The following is a 13809-nucleotide window of genomic DNA, read 5'->3' as shown; positions in this document are numbered from 1 at the left end:
GCCAATCCTTAAAGTAAGCTGTTAAACCCCTTACTTTCTTTGCAAATGCTTTCTGGCAGGCTGGACGCAGTGGATGGACATCATTGGATTTCTGTGCATCTGTGGACCAGTGCACATGCACAGACATGTATTGGTGTGGTGGCCAACTTCTGCAGCCGTTTTGCATTGGCTGATTTACCCTTTCTTGGTGAACTGTATGACATGATATCCAGAATTTATACTGAAGTAAAGTCCAAAGGTTGATTGGCCATTCTAAGTTGCCCCTGAGTGTCAGGGGATGCGTATGTTAGAGGGATGAGCAGGCTAAATATGTGGAGTTACGAGGATAGGTCCTGGGTGGAATTGTTGTCAGTGCAAACTCGATGGGCCAAATATCCTCCTTCTGAACTGTAGGGATTCTATAATGTCTATGATTTTTAAATCCCTCTCCTCCAACCCCAGACTTGACATATGGCAGTCATGGCGATTAAATGGTTAGGCAGTTTACATTACAAAGGAAACAGGATGTCCTTTTAAAATTCATTTGTGGGATATGGAGTACACTGGCTAGTCCAACATTTATTGCCCATTTCTCGTTGCCCTTGAGAAGGTGGTGAACCGTCCTCTTGAACTACTGCAGTCTGTGTGGTAGAAGTATGTCCACAACTCTGTTAGCGAGGGAATTCCAGGACTTTAACCCAGTGACGGTGAAGGAACTGCAATATATTTCCAAGTCAGGATGGTGAGTTACTTGGAGGGGAACTTGCAGGTGGTGGCGTTCCCATGTGTCTGCTGCCCTTGTCCTTCTAGAAGGTAGAGGTCTGTGTTTGAAGGGTCCTGTCTGTGGAACCTTGGTGAGTTCCTGCGTGCATCTTGTAGATAGTACGCACAACTGCCACTGTGCATCAGTGATGAAGGGAGTGAATGTTTATGAAAGGTGGGCCAAGCGGACAGCTCCGTCCTCAAGTGTTGTTGGAGCTGCACTTATCCAGACAAGTGGAGAATATTCCATCACACACCTGACTTGTGCCTAACTTTGGGGAGTCAGGAAATGAATTACACGCCATAGGATTCCCAGCCTCTGACCCACTATTGTAGCCACTATCTGGCTAGTCCAGTTCAGTTTCTGCTCAGTGGCATGGTTCATTGTTCTAGGCAACACCCCGATCTCAAGGCTGATGTAGGATGTAGCCAACATGTCCGCTATAGTTTCTACTCACATTCTTCCTGTTAATAAAGGATGTTAACACAAATTCAAATTCAGATGATCACATCAAGGTGTGATTACCTTTACGACTCAGGCATATTCTAAAAAGGCACTGGGAATTTGGAAGTCACTGGCCAAGGTGCACCATTGCTACTGGCCTCATGGACTCTGAGCCTGCCTCACCATTCACGTGCAATGAATAGCATAAAGGTACAAATAATTTGTAGCACAGAAACAGACTGTTCAGCCAAAAATTGCCCATTGATTATTTATGCTCCAGTCAAGGTTCCCCCAACTCTCTTTATCTCAAACCTAACAACGTAACCTCCTAAACCTTTCTCCCTCCAATGCTTAATTAGCTTCCTCTTCAATGCATTTATACTATTTGTCACAACTACTCCCTGTGTTTTCAGTCTCCACATTCTCACCATCCCCTGGGAGATGGTGTTTACCGTGAGTTCCCTGTTTGACCATCTTACATTTATGGCCCCAGGTTCTGGTCTTGCACACAAGTAGAAACATATTCCCAATGTTTACCCTCTCAAACCTTTTCAGTCTCTTGAAGGCTTCTATCATGTCACCCCTCAGTCTTCATAGAATCCTACAGAAGGAGGTCATTTGACTTATCGAGCCTACACCGACAACAATCCCACACAGGCCCATATATTTACCCTATCAAATCCCTCTAACATAAACTCCCAGGACACTAAGGGGCAATTTAGCACACCAATGCACTTAACCTGCACTTCTGTGGACTGTGGGAGGAAACCTGAGCAGACACAGGGAGAACATGCAAACTCCACACAGATAGTGACCCAAGCCGGGAATCAAACACGGGTCCCTGGAGCTCTGAGGCTAACCATTGCGCCACCGTGCCACCTAATTTCCTTTTAGCAAGGCTCCTGTTTGTAACTGTACAGGTGCTTTCCGTCATAATTCCTGACTAATCCTAAATCTGTCCACTACCCTCCTCTTAGCTTTTTCATACTTCAACAACCTCCCCTTGGCCAGCCTTTGTTGGCCATCATTCCAGTCTGTTAACTCTTTATTCGTTTACATGTTTCCCTGATCAGATTCATGTACTGTTTTCTTAGCTAATATTTCCATGTTTGTCTGAAGACCGTCCCCAGGCCTTCTGCTCTCCTCTCTCCTCTTTCTTTTCTTGCAGACCTGTGCTGTTATTGGTCTCCCTTACTAAGTTACTTACCACTTACAGTACCATTCTTCTCCAGTCACTCCTCTGAGAGAACACTGCTGTCCTGCAGCCTCCTTTCTGCAGTGATTCAGCCACACTCCTATTTCTGTCATCAACATTTCTGCATTGTAGGGTTCTATGTTCTATGTTCTAACACCCTTTATTGTGCAGTAAAGGAAAAGGCCAATCCCACGGATTACAGTCTGGTAGTCTTCACCTCGGGACCTACAACTCCAGTCAGGGTAATGTTACAGGCATAAAACCCCCACTGGCTGCTTCCCATTGGGTGAGCCTCCACTCGCTCAGTAAGGGAGCTCATACTCCACAGAGCCCACTATTACACCTCCCGTGGCCTTTGTGGTCATCGTAGCACTTTCCTGCTGTTATCACGAGCTTGCATCCCTGCTCTATAAATCTCCTGCTTCCCTCTGGTCTCAGGTGCCTCCCTCCCCAAAGACAGTGGGAGCTTGAGATGTTCAAGATCATAAGCTGTACAATTTTGCTAGGTAGAGGAATCCAAGAATATGGAGCAAAGACAAGCAAGTTGAGTTGAGCTGGAGATCTTGAGGCGCAATGGATAGCGTCCCTGCTTCCCTTTCCACTAGTCCACAGTTGCACAGAAATCCAATGCTGTCCATCGGCTGTGTTCACCCACCACTGCCAACGGGGACGGAAGATTTGGCATCGGCCAAGGCTCTGTTCATTGCAGCGGGACCAGAGACTCCCGCCTGCGTGATTGGCCAGAGGATTCCGCCTCAAGGCTGGCATTCCAGTTCAGTACTGAGGGGGTGCTGCATTGTTGGAGATGCCGTCCTTCTGGTGAGCCCACTGGAGTGAATGTAAAAGACTTCATAACACTATATTGAACCTAAAGCCAGGGGAGTTATTTCCAGTGTCCTTGCCGATGCAAATCACTCAATCAACATCACAAAACAAAACAGATCCTTTGATTATTATCACGTTGCTGTTTGTGGACATTTGCTGAGTGTAAATGGTCTGCTGTGAGGTTTAGATATCTTACAGCTGTGACTACATTTCACAAAGCACTTTCAGAGTAAGGAAAGGTCTCTATAAATGCAAATCTTTTTTTATTCTACCCTATCTTCCACTTCCCTGGGACTAACCCTGCATGCAGTTCCATTCCACCTCATCCAAACACAGCCACACGCATCCCCAATAATGTCTTTTTCTCTTTCTGGCTTTGACACCTCTGAGACAACACATATTCTTGGTTACTTCCTCTTTGTGAGATACCTGTCGTTCCCCGGCGATGTCACTGGAGGTTATCTTCCATGTTAGGGGGTTGGACTATGAAGAGAGACTATATAGACTGGGTCTGTACTCATTGGAGTTTAGAAGGATGAGGGGGGATCTTATAGAGACGTATGAGATAATGAAAGGGATGGATAGGGTAGAGGTAGAGAGGCTCTTCCCCCTTAGAAAGGATAGCAGGACTAGAGGGCACAGCCTCAAAATAAGGGGGGGACGTTTAGATCAGAGTTGAGGAGGAACTTCTTCACTCAAAGGGTGGTGAATCTCTGGAATTCTCTGCCCGTTGAAGTGGTGGAGGCTACCTCGCTAAATATATTTAAGTCACGGGTAGATAGGTTTCTGATAGACAAGGGAATTAAGGGTTATGGGGAGAAAGCGGGAAAGTGGAACTGATCCACTATCAGATCAGCCATGATCTTATTGAATGGCGGGGCAAGCTCGAAGGGCTAGATGGCCTACTCCTGCTCCTATTTCTTATGTTCTTATGTGCTTGCTGATGTTATCTGACTCTAATTCTCCACCAGTCTGGCTGTCAGACCCTTTAACGTCAAGCCCTGGGATGTGCTGCAAACTCCCTGATGTCCCACTTCGAGGAGGTCAAAACCATTTTCTTTAGACCTCTGTCATTGATTCAAGCTCTCCCATTAGTCATTCCCTCAGACTGGCCAAACCGTTTCATAACAAGGGCAAAATATTTGAGATGTCGGAATCTGGCACGGCAACACAGTGGTTAGCACTGCTGCCTCACAGCATTAGGGACCCGGGTTCAATTCCGGTCTCAGTTGACTGTCTGTGTGGAGTCTACACATTCTCCTTGTGTCTGTGTGGATTTTGTCTGAATGCTACCGTTTCCTCCCACGGTCCAAAGATGTGCGGGTTAGGTGATTGGCTATGCTAAATTGATTCTAGTGTCGGGGGATTAGCAGGGTAAATATGTGGGGTTACGGGAATAGACCCTGGTTGGGATTGTGATCAGTGCAGACTCGATGGGCTGAATGGCCTCCTTCTGCACTGCAGGGATTCTATGAAACAAAAACAGAAAATGCTAGAAATCATAGAAACTCTGCAGTACAGAAAGGGGCCATTCAGCCCATCGAGTCTGCACCAACCGCAATCCCACCCAGGCCCTAACCCCATATCTCTACATATTTATGCACTAATCCCTCGAACCTACACCTCTCAGGACACTAAGGGCAATTTTTTTAAAAAATGGCCAATCAACCTAACCTGCACATCTTTGGACTGTGGGAGGAAACCCACACAGACACAAAGAGAATGTGCAAACTCCACACAGACAGTGACCCAAGCTGGGAATCGAACCCAAGAGCTGTGAAGCAGCAGTGCTAACTGTTGTGCCGTCAGGTCTGACAGCATCTGTGGAGAGCAAATAGAGCCAATGCTACGAGCCAGAAAGGGTCGTCGATACTCGTAATGTTGGCTCTATTCGCTCTCCACAGATGCTGTCAGACCTTCTCAGATTTTCCAACATTTTCTATTTTCATTTACGTAATAATAAATGTAAAATTCAACCCCCAGAGGTAGATTGTATTGTCAGAGGTTAATCTTCGAAGTATGGCACTCTGTAAAGATACTGGGACATTATCATCTTAAAGACACAAAACAGTTGCCATCAGAAAACCCAATGAAAGGAACAGCAGAGCTGATGGCCCTACAGATGGCCATTCAGTAAAAAAATCATTGACAGCAAAAAAGGAGAAATGGACTTTATCACGAACAGAACAACTTGGGAGCCAGAGACATCACACCTGGATGGAGTGCATTGTTTTAATTGTGGAAACCTGGCGCTGAGTGGGTTTGTCTGGACCAAGGCAGGAGTCAGGCTAACAGAGATTAAAAAGGTGCTAAGCACTGACCATCCAAACAGAGGGCATGATTTTCCAGTTGCGCTCACATGGTCTGCCCCGTTGCTACAATCCCCATGCCGGCAGTGTGGGAAAATTCCACTCAGAATATCTCCAGAATACATGCTTTATGTTTTAAAAGTGAAGTTTAAAGTTTATTTATTAGTCACAAGTAAGGCTTACATTGACACTGCAATGAAATTACTGTGAAATTCCCCTCGTCGCCACACGCCAACGTCTGTTTGGGTCAATGCATCTAACCCGCACATCTTTGGACTGTGGGAGGAAACCGGAGCACCCGGAGGAAACCCATGCAGACACGGGGAGAACATGCAAACTTCACACAGTGACCCAAGCTGGGAATCAAATCCAGGCCCCTGGCACTGTGAGGCAGCAGTGCTGACCACTGTGCTGCCAGTTTTGTAGTAAAAAGGCCGAGACTGTAGGGTCTGGTAGTGCATTTGGAAGAAGGGTGAATACTGTTCACATACTGGTACATACTGGTGCTGGTCACATACTGGTACATACTGGTGCTGGTACTAACCAGTACTGATCAGTACTGATTACTGGCAACAGGCAAGACCAACCATGTTGGGAATTGGAAGTGTTTTTAGCAACATAGTGGTGATATTGGCCTAATGTTGAGGGACTACAGTCACTAAGGAGAGTCGGGGATAGTCATCCAGAATCATGGGCGCACAGCTCGCACTGAAATGCCCAATCGCGTCTGGAGTTATCAACCTGAACATAAGAACATAAGAAATAGGAGCAGGAGTCGGCCATCTAGCCCTTCGAGCCTGCCCCGCCATTCAATAAGATCATGGCTGATCTGAAGTGGATCAGTTCCACTTTCCCGCTTTCTCCCCATAACCTTTAATTCCCTTGCCTACCAAAAACCTATCTATTCATGACTTAAATATATTCAACAAGGTAGCCTCCACCACTTCAATGGGCAGAGAATTCCAGAGATTCACAACCCTCTGAGAGAAGAAGTTCCTCCTCAGCTCTGTTCTAAACTGACCCCCCCCTCTTATTTTGAGGCTGTGCCCTCTGTGATCCTAGGGACATTGGGGCTGATGTTTAAGGATAGGTTAAAGTATCAACAAAATCCCGAGGAGGGTTTGGGTTGGGCCTAGTAAGATTTGGGGCAGAAACGTACGGTTTTCAGTGGAAGATTTTGTTAATAAGCCACAGTTTTGAGTTAAAAGCAAAATACTGCGGGTGAGGAAATATGAAAAAATGACAGAAAATGCTAGAAAATCTCAGCCAGTCTTGAAGCGTCTGCAGAGAGACAATGGATTCAACATATTTGGCCAAGCCTTGGATTAGGACAGGACTTCCCAAATGTTTCAAGCTGCGGAACCCTAGTGACCTCCCCGGCACATCGGGAAATCCCAAGCATTCTCATAATGTCGATGCCCCTTTCTCCCACAAAATGGGTGTGATCACGGAAATCAGATGTAATCAAGCCTTTTCCAGCATGATCTATGTATACATTAGGAAGAGGCACGTGGTCACAAACACATTCACTCGCTACATGGTCCTCTCACATTAACCCCTAGCCAAGACTCTTTCCCATGACCCTTTAGCATTAACCCCTGCAAGTAATCCTCATTTTATGAATGGTTAATCTGGTAATTCTCTTATTGAAAAAATATTTCAGTCTTACCTTTTGATTCTGGAAAGCTGATTCCTATATTGGACACATGCACCTCTCTCGCCCTCACACATGAATATATACCTGTACCTCTCTCTCCCTCACACACATACGTACACAAGTACCTCTCTCTCCCTCACACACGTACATACACAAGTACCTCTCTCTCCCTCACACACGTACATACACAAGTACCTCTTTCTCCCTCACACACGTACGTAGACATGTACTTCTTTGTCCCTCACACACATACATACACACATACCTCTCTCCCTCACACACATACGTACACACGTACCTCTCTCTCCCTCACATACATACATACACACGTACCTCCCCTGCCCTCACATATCTACATACACACATACCTCTCTCTCCCTCACACATGTACATACACACATGCACCTATTTCTCCTTCATACATGTGTGCACACACATGCATCTCTCTCTCTCCCTCACACATGCACATCTCTCTGCCTACACACATACATACACGCGTACCTCTCCCTCACACACATACATACACAAATGCACCTGTGTCTCCCTCACACACGTACGTACACACATACTTGCGTGGAGAAAAACTGCAGCAGGCGACGGTGCAGAGGGACCTCGGGGTCCTTGTGCATGAGTCGCAAAAACCCAGCCTGCAGGTGCAGCAGGTGGTCAGGAAGGCGAATGGGATGCTGGCCTTCATCACAAGGGGGATTGAACATAAAAGTAGGGAGGTCTTGCTGCGGCTGTATAGGGCATTGGTGAGGTCGCAGCTGGAGTACTGTGTGCAATTTTAGGCGCCGCACTTACGCAAGGATATTTTGGCCTTGGAGGGAGTGCAGAGGAGGTTTACTAGGATGATGCCGGAGTTGAGGGGGTTGAGCTATGAGGAGAGGCTGAATAAACTAGGCTTGTACTCGTTAGAGTTTAGAAGAATGAGGGGAGATCTCATTGAGACGTATAAGATGATGAATGGGATGGATAGGATAGAGGTGGAGAGACTCTTCCCGCTCAGAAAGGATAGTAGGACTAGGGGGCACAGCCTCAAGATAAAGGGGGGGCGGTTTAGAATGGAGTTGAGGAGGAACTTCTTCACTCAAAGGGTGGTGAATCTCTGGAATTCTCTGCCCGTTGAAGTGGTGGAGGCTGCCTCGCTAAATATTTTTAAGACGCGGGTTGATGGGTTTTTGATAAGAGAGGGGATTAAGGGTTATGGGGAGAGGGCGGGAATGTGGAACTGAGCCACGACAGATCAGCCACGATCTTATTGAATGGCAGGGCAGGCTCGAAGGGCTAGATGGCCTACTCCTGCTCCTATTTCTTATGTTCTCTCTCTCCCTCACACATACATACACATATATCTCTCTCTCCTTCACACACATACATACATGCATGCACCTCTCTCTCCCTCACACATACACATACACATACACACGTGCCTCTCTCTCCCTCACACATATACATACACACGTACCTCTCTCTCCCTCACACACGTACACACACACATACGTCTCTCTCTCTCCCTCACACCCATACGCACACATGTACAACTCACTGAAATGGACTGTTGCATCTTGAAATGAGCTTCCAACTTCACACCTCTCCAACATCAAGATGGTTTATTTCCACCCCTGTAACATCACCAGATTCTATCCCTGTCTCAGTTATTCTGTTGTGGAAATCCTTATCCATGCCTCTGTGTTCACTCCAGGCTTGACAATTCCCGTTCTCTCCTGGTTAGCCTTTCACCTTCCACCCTACATAAACTTAATCTCATCCAAAGTTCCGCTGCCTGTATCCTAACCTACTGAATTTTCTGGTAGTTCACGCAGGCGGAAACTTCCAATCCCACCAATAGCGATTGAGGAGGCGGGTTGGTGGGGGGTGGGGGGGTGGTGGTTGGCAGGGGGTTGCATTCAACAGGAAACCCTGTTGACAGCTGGGGACCAGATGATTCTGCCACCAACCAATGGCGAGCTGCCCCTGCTGCCATGAAGCACAAGGAAAATCCCATTCCAAGTCTCGCTCACCCATGACCCCTTGGGCTTGTTCATCTCATCTCTCGGTTTGGCAATGCCTGCAACTTAAAGTTCTCATTTTTGTTTTTACCATTTCTCCCATGGTTTTGTCCTGCACTCTCTTTAACTTCCTCCAATCCGGCACCCCAAGGACCTTGAACTGTTCCGATTCTGACATCTAATGTCTCCGCAATGTTGAAAGAGTCACCCTTGGCAGCCATGGCTGCCCACACCCTTAGCTTGGAAATTTTCACCTTAAACCTTTCTGTTTATTTACTTCCCTCTTTTATTTAATGATGCACCTTAAAACCTATCGCCTTGACTAAGCCTTGTGTTATCTGACTTTGCATCTCCTCATGTGGCTTGGTGTCCTATTTTGCTCCTATGAAGGGATCTGGGACATTTTGCTACATTAACATCATCCATCCCAGCTGTAATCCAAGCCATGGTATCCAAAACACAGTGCCTACTCTTTCTCAGATTTCAGTTTCTAGATGTTCTATTGTGTCTTTGCTTATGGATTCTATTAATCTTCCTACCATTGATGTTAAGCTAATTGGTCTAAAGTTCCCTGAACACTTTCAACATCATTTTCTCAATATAGGAATTGCATTAGCTGCAGGCAGTCCTCTGGCACTATTCCCTAATGTAAAGTTTTTGTAGATATCATGTGTCATGTTGCCTCTGCTATCTCTTCCAATGGGTCAAAATGCCATCTCTGTGATTTCATTCCATGATTCCATAAAATGGGCAGCGCAGTGGCACAATGGTTAGCACTGCTGTTTCACAGCACCAGGGATTCGGGTTTGATTCCGGCCTTGGGTCACTGTCTGTGTGGAGTCTGCCTGTTCTTCTGGTGTCTGCGTGGGTTTCCTTCGGGTGCCCCAGTTTCCTCCCACACTGCAAAGATGTGCAGGTTAGGTGGACTGGCCATGCTAAATTGATCCTTAATGTCCAAAGATGTGCAGGCTAGGTGGATTGGCCATGGTAGATTGATCCTTAGTGTTCAAAGATATGCAGGTTAGGTGGATTGGCCATGTTAAACTGCTCCGTAATGTCTAAAGGTGTGCAGGTTAGGTGGATTGGCCATACTAAATTGCTCCATAGTGTCCAAAGATGTGTAGGATCGGTGGATTAGCCACACTAAATGTGCAGGGTTACAGGATACGGGGTGGGGGTGGGGTGGGGGGGGTGGGATGTTGTGTGGCTTAGGTAAGCTGCTCTTTTGGAGAGTCAATGTAGCATTGATGAGCTGAATAGCCCCCTTCTGCACTGTAGGGATTCTATGGTTCTAACATTAGTAGGTTTCCCAGGGTGCTACTGTAAGAATAGGTATAAACCATTCGGCCTCTCAATCCTGTTCCATCACAGCTCATTTTATTGAGTATCATCCAGGGCTCTGTTGCGAGTCAGGGAGTTGTGGGTTCAAGCACCTTGGCAAAGGTTTGAGAGCACATGATCATAGCTGACACTTTCCTGCAGTCCTAAGGAGTGCTGCACCGTGTTAGTGCCATCTTTCATTCAATTGAGGTCTTGCCTGTCTTTTCGGGTTAATGTAAAAATGTTTTGGAGCAGGGAAGTTCACTGTGATGTTCAGGTTAAGAGTTGTCCCTCAATCAACACTATTAAAACACCGATTTCCTGTTCATTAATCACCTTGCTGACCGTGGGATCTTGCTGTGTGTAAAAAAAAGTTGTCAGATTTTCCGCACTATTCTATAGAAGTAAACAGGGTAAGACCAGAACTAGAGGGCACGACCTCAAAATAAGGGGGGCAGTTCAGAATAGAATTGAGGAGGAACTTCTTCACTCAAAGGGGTGGTGAATCTCTGGAATTCTCTGCCCGTTGAAGTGGTGGGGGCTACCTCACTAAACATACTTGAGTCACGGGTAGATAGGTTTTTGGTAGGCAAGGGAATTAAGGGTTATGGGGAGAAAGCGGGAAAGTGGAACTGATCCACTTCAGAACAGCCATGACTTTATTGAATGGTGGGGCAGGCTCGAAGGGCTAGATGGCCCACTCCTGCTCCTATTTCTTATGTTCGGATAAACGACACAGAAACAGGCCATTCAGCCCAGCAGGTCAATGCTCGTGTTTGTGCACCACTGAAACTTCTTTCTTGGTTTAAGTTCACCAGTGCAATCCTCTATTTCCTCCTCCCTCATCCGCTTGACTGGCCTCTTCCTAAGTGCGTCAATGCCGGTGGTGGGCAGTCTACATCCCGGGACCACACGCGGCCCATCGTGGTTCTGAGTGCGGCCCTGTAGACATTTTGTTGACCGTTGCCCATGCGCAGGCGTGGTACATCCCTCTGATTTCCATCTTGTGTAGTTTTTTTTTACTAGCGGTGTGACTAAGCTGACTCACACGTAAAGCAAGGGCAAGTGAGGTGTGGACTGACTGTTCACAACATTGACTGTGAGAGACTGTGCGCTTCGCCTGTGTCCAAAGAAAAAAATTTCCTTTTTACTATTTGAAGATGATGACAGTTCTATTAATATGGAAATGATTAAGCATTTTCTATAACTCATTATGAAATATTTGGTGTGTATTGAATGTGCTTAATTTTATCTATGGGGAGATGGTTAGTCACCCAGCCCAATTTCAATCTTACAGCCGTTGAGATGAAGGAGGGCCACTCATGCAGCTCACTCACCAGCCTAGATTACTAACACTGATCGATACTATTCACTTCAGCCACACCCTATGGGAACGAGTTCCACATTCTCATCTCTCTTGAGCTTAAAAGGTCTCTTTTGAATTATCTTTTGGGTTTCTTGGTGACTCTCTTGCAATTCAAATGCAAATTGCATTGGCTGTTAAGTGCTTTTGACCACACCGGGGTTGTGAAATACTCAGGGTAAATCTGTCTGTTTGACATATGATCAGATAATCTGTTTAAGTGACATTGGTTTAAACATTAACAGGATACCAGGAAAAACTTCCCTGCGCTTCTTTAGAATGGTGCAGCAGGATCTTGGCACTCAGCTGAGACAGGGCTAGCCAATAGGTTTTGTTCAAAGATCTTTAATCAGGGCTGTTCCTTCAGTTGTTTGTTAGGGAGTGGTCAGCTTTGTTGGAGTTGTATTAGCTTTCTGTAGCTGCTTGCCAGTTTTCCAGAGGTTAGTGGGTTGCTGTATTGGCTGATTAAGAGTACCAGCACCAGATCCATTAGGTGTTAAAAGCCTGTCCTCTTGCAAAATACTAGCTTGCTGTAGACGCTCTCACCAATTGTCCAATTGAAAAAGTCTCCAGAATAAAACAATATATTCTTTCACAGGATACAAGGTTCTCTGGCTGGGTCAGTATTTGTACTTTATTCCAATTCAATCCAGTCAAATCAAATCCAATTCAGAGTCCCAACGAGTTGAGACATTCCTGATCCAAGCTGACAAGACAGGGCTCTCACCTCCTGTCTTAGGCTTGATCTACATGATCCAAGCTGATTGGAGTAGGTATAGCTCCCCCTCCAAGGCTTGATCTCATTTGCATCTTAGCCAAAAGGCCGAGATGGTGCTTGAAAAAATTGCTTCAAATGAAGCTAAAATGTAACCTTCAACCAAGTGTAGCGTGTCAATACTACACTTGATCTTAGCCAAAAGGTCAAGAAGCTGGCTGGGTCAGTATTTATTGTCCATCCCTAATTGCCCCTGAGAGGGTGGTGGTGAGCTGCTTTCTTGAACCATAAGAAGTCTCTTACTTACTAACACTTCTTACAGTGCTTAACCCAGTCCAACGCTGGCATCTCCACTTCTTGAACCACTGCAGTCCACGTGGTGTAGGTACACCCACAATGCTGTTAGGGAGAGGATTTTGACCCAGGGACAGTGAAGGAATGGCCAATATATTTCCAAGTCAGGATGATGAGTGGCTTGGAGGAGAAACCCCCAAGTGGTGGTGTTCCCAGGTACCTGCTGTGCTTGTCCTTCTTGGTCATTCAGGTCAGGAACCTTGAAGGTACTATTGAAGAAGCCTTGGTGAGTTCCTGCAGTGCATCTTATGGATAGTACACACAGTTGCATTGTGCATTGGTGATGGGGGTAATGAATGTTTAGTGGAAGACATGAAGGTCAAATAGGCAACTTTGTCCTGGATGATGTCAAGCTTCTTGGGTGTTGCTGGAGCTGCACCCATCCAGGTAAGTGGGGAGTATTCCATCACACTCCTGACTGGTGCTTTATAGATGGTGGATAGGTTTTGGCGAGTCAGGAGGTGACTTAGTCACTGCAGAATTCCCAGCCTCTGACCTGATCTGGTAGCCACAGTATTTATATAGCCAGTCCAGTTTAGTTTTTGGTCAATGGTAATACCCAAGGTGTTGATAGTGGGGGATTCAGTGATGGTAATGTCATTGACTGTGTGGGAAACGTTGAGTTCTTTCTTGTTGGAGATGGTCATTGCCTGGCATTTATGTGGCACAGAAGTTACTTGCCATTTGTCAGCCCAAGCCTGGATATTGTCCATGCCTTGTTGCACTTGAACATGGACTGCCTCAGTACCTGAGGAGTCGTGCATGGTGCTGAACATTATGCAATCATCAGCAAACATCCCCACTTCTGACTTTATTCAAGAACTCCATGATTCTATAAAGGGATATGGGCCAAATGCAGGTAAGTGGGGTTAG

This window comes from Carcharhinus amblyrhynchos, chromosome 19 (assembly GCF_965287045.1).
Source record: "Carcharhinus amblyrhynchos chromosome 19, sCarAmb.v2.hapA, whole genome shotgun sequence".
NCBI classification, from domain to species: Eukaryota; Metazoa; Chordata; class Chondrichthyes; order Carcharhiniformes; family Carcharhinidae; genus Carcharhinus; species Carcharhinus amblyrhynchos.
The sequence above is the reverse complement of the archived record's forward strand: the minus strand, read 5'-3'. Positions refer to the sequence as shown.